This window comes from Gossypium arboreum, chromosome 8, assembly GCF_025698485.1.
Source record: "Gossypium arboreum isolate Shixiya-1 chromosome 8, ASM2569848v2, whole genome shotgun sequence".
In the NCBI taxonomy this organism is placed as follows: domain Eukaryota; kingdom Viridiplantae; phylum Streptophyta; class Magnoliopsida; order Malvales; family Malvaceae; genus Gossypium; species Gossypium arboreum.
Genome location: NC_069077.1, coordinates 30,891,354 through 30,895,406, shown reverse-complemented (window position 1 = coordinate 30,895,406; position 4,053 = coordinate 30,891,354).

Sequence of the window (4,053 nt, the reverse complement as noted above, 5' to 3'; positions counted from 1 at the left end):
TGATTCTGCCTACTATTGGTGGAATACGTTGATTTCTGTTGTGCCCAGAGAGCAAGTAACTTGGGAGTTTTTCCAAACTGAGTTTCGTAAAAAGTATATCAGCCAGAGATTCATTGATCAAAAACGAAAAGAATTTCTTGAACTTAAACAAGGTTCCATGTCGGTTACTGATTATGAACGAAAGTTTGTAAGGCTTAGCCGATCTGGCGAGAATGCATTTCTTGAAGTCGTGATGTGTAAACGTTTGAAGATGGATGAACGATGATATAAAGCTCTATGTTGGCATTTTAGAAATCGAGAATTTGTGGTACTTGTCGAGCGAGCTTGCAAAGTCAAGAGCTCGAGAAGGAGAAAAGAAAAGGCGATATGGGAGCAAAGGAGTTTCAGAAGAGATCTTCGGAAAGCCCTTTCAACATCATCGAAGAAATTTAGAGATGATTTAGGCCGATCTAGAGACACGTCGGGCTTTTCTAGACGAGACCGTGATCGACCCCGTGAGTACACGAGTTACTTGATCGCCGGTGTTAGAAATGATCGTCGAGGCGAGCAGTGCGATATTGTGGTAAATGGCATTCGTGGAGTTGTAGATTCCATGATCGCTCTGTTACAAGTGCGGATCGCTTGATCACTTTATTAAAGATTGCCCGAGATTGTGCGAGCAGAATGTAAATCGAGTGGGAAACCGGTGCTACTCTCGCCGAGGTAGACCATCTAAAATGCGGGAATGCTAGTGGCGGTCGAGAGGATCTAGAGATGTTACCACCAGATTCGAGGCTCGTGCTCTGCCGAGCTTATGCTATACGTGCACGCGAGGATGCTTCTTCACCGATGTTATTACCGGTACATTCACTCTCTTTGATACTAATGTGATTGCATTGATTGACCCTGGTTCTACTCATTCTTATATATGTGAGACTTTAGCATCCAATAAGACTTTACCTGTTGAGTCTACTAAGTTCGTTATTAGAGTGTCGAATCCCTTGGGTCATTGTGTGCTTGTTGATAAGGTGTGTAAGAAATGTCCCCTAGTAATTCGAGGTTCCCGTTTTCCGGCAGACTTGATGCTTTTACCGTTTGATGAATTTGATGTTATTCTCGGTTTGGATTGGTTGACCGTGCATGATGCGGTTGTGAATTGCAAAAGCAAGACTATTGATTTGAGGTGTGCAAATAATGAGATAATCCGAGTTGAGTCTACTGTCTTGAATGGATTGCCAACAATAATATCCTCGACGTTAGCTCAAAAATATGTGAGGAAGGGGTGTGAAGTGTATCTTGCATACGTGCTTGATAATGAAAAATCAGGAAAGAAACTTGAATCGGTACCAGTGGTTTGTGAATATCCGTATGTTTTTCCCGAAGAATTATCGGGGTTACCACCTATTCGGGAGGTAGTGTTTGGCATCGAACTTGTACCTGGGACTATACCGATTTTGATAGCTCCGTATCATATGGCACCAACGGAATTAAAAGAACTGAAAACTCGGTTGCAAGAGTTGACGGATAGAGGTTTTGCTCGACCGAGTTTTTCACCTTGGGTGCACCAAAGATTGTTTGTGAAAAGAAGGACGGAACCATGAGGTTGTGCATCGACTATCGTCGCCTAAATAAAGTGACAATAAAGAATAAATATCCGCTATCACAGATTAATGATTTGTTTGATCAACTAAAGGGAGCCTCGGTGTTTTCAAAGATAGATTTGAGATCGTGTAATTATCGGTTGTGAATTCGGGATTGGATATACCCAAAACCGCTTTAAGCGAGATACTGATCACTACGAGTTCTTAGTGATGCCGTTTGGGCTCACTAATGCCCCATGGTATTTATGGATTTGATGAATCGGATCTTCGACCGCTTTTGGATCGGTTTTAGTTGTGTTTATTGATGATATTTTGGTCTATTCGAGAAATGAAACCGATCATTTGAACACCGGGGTTAGTGTTACGGTGTTTTACGGATAAGCGTTATATGCTAAGTTCAAGAAATGTGAGTTCGGTTGAGAGAAGTTAGCTTTTTGGGACATGTGGTATCTGATCGGTATTCGAGTTGATCCGAGCAAAATTTCAGCCATACTTAACTGGAAGCCCCAGAAATATTACCGAGGTTCGAGCTTTTTGGGACTTGCCGATTACTACGACGGTTTGTAAAGGGTTTTCGATGATAGCCACACCAATGACGGCTACTTCGAAAGATGTTAAGTTCGAATGGTCGAAAAATGTCAGAAAAGTTTCGATCAACTAAAAACTTACTTGACTGAAGCTCCAGTGCTTATGCAGTCTGAATCAGGCAAAGAGTTTGTCATTTACAGTGATGCATCCTTACTTGGGTTGGGTTGTGTATTGATGCAAGAAGGTCGAGTTGTAGCTTATGCGTCGAGACAATTGAAGCCACATGAGAAAAATTATCCAACCCATGATCTCGAACTAGCTGCCATCGTATTCGCTTTGAAAATATGGCGACATTACTTATTTGGTGAGAAGTGTCATGTATATTCGGATCACAAAAGTCTCAAATATTTTATGACTCAAATAGACTTGAATCTACGAGAAAGACGTTGGCTCGAGTTGTTAAAAGATTATGAGCTTGTCATTGACTATCACCCGGGAAAGGCTAATGTGGTTGTAGATGCTTTAAGTCGTAAATCACTGTTTGCTTTACGAGCGATGAATGTACACCTGTCAGTTCTATCCGACAATGTGTTCGTAGCAGAATTAAAGGCCAAACCATTGTTGATTCACCAAATTCGTGAAGCTCAAAAAGTCGATGATGAATTGGTTGCAAAACGGGCTGAATGCGTTTGAATATGGAATCGAGTTCCAAATTGATGATGACGATTGTTTGAGGTTCGAAGTCGTTTGTGTGTTCCAAGAAATTCGAACTTATTTCGATGATTCGAATGAAGCTCATTGTAGCCGAATGTCAATTCACCCGGGGAGTACGAAAATGTACAACGATCTGAGACGTCAGTTTTGATGGCATGGTATGAAACGAGACATTTCTGATTTTTTTTCGAGGTGTTTAATATGTCAACAAGTGAAAGCGGAACATCAACTGACTACAGGTTTACTTCAGCCGATCATGATACCTAAATGGAAATGGGATCGAGTCACGATGGATTTTTTATCTGGGTTGCCATTGTCGGCAAGTAAGAAAGATGCGATTTGGGTTGTTGTTGATAGACTGACTAAGTCGGCTCACTTTATCCCCGTACGTACGGATTTTTCATTGGATAAACTAGCTAAATTGTATGTTTCTCAGATTGTAAGATTACACGGGGTACCTATTTCTATTGTGTCAGATAGAGATCCGAGGTTCACCTCGCAATTTTGGAAGAAATTGCAAGAAGCTTTGGGTACCAAGTTGCATTTTAGCACCCCTTTTCATCCACAAACTGATGGTCAATCCGAGCAGATAATTCAGATACTTGAGGATATGTTGAGATGTTGCATCCTTGAGTTTAGTGGTTCATGGGAGCGGTATTTACCTTTGATTGAATTCACTTACAACAATAGTTTTTAATCAAGTACTAAGATGGCGCCTTACGAGGCTTTGTACGGTCGTAAATGCCGTACACCATTGTTTTGGACTGAGCTCGGTGAAAGTAAAATTTTCGGAGTTGATTTGATTAAAGATGCTGAACAGAAAGTAAAAATAATTCGTGAAAGTCTCAAGGCGAGATCGATCGTCGAAGTCGTACGCGGATTTAAAACGAAGAGATATTGAGTATCAGGTGGGAGACAAAGTGTTTCTTAAAGTTTCACCTTGGAAAAAGATACTCATATTTGGCCGTAAGGGAAAACTGAGTCCAAGGTTCATAGGGCCATATGAAATATCCGAACGAGTTGGCCCAGTGGCATATAGATTGATTTTACCCCCTGACCTCGAGAAGATTCACAACGTTTTTCATGTCTCAATGCTTCGACGTTACAGATCTGATCCTTCGCACATAATAAATCCCTACGAGGTTGAAATTCAAGTCGATATGAGTTATAAAGAAGAACCAATTCGCATCCTAGCTCGTGAAATGAAACAGTTACGAAACAAGAGGGTTCC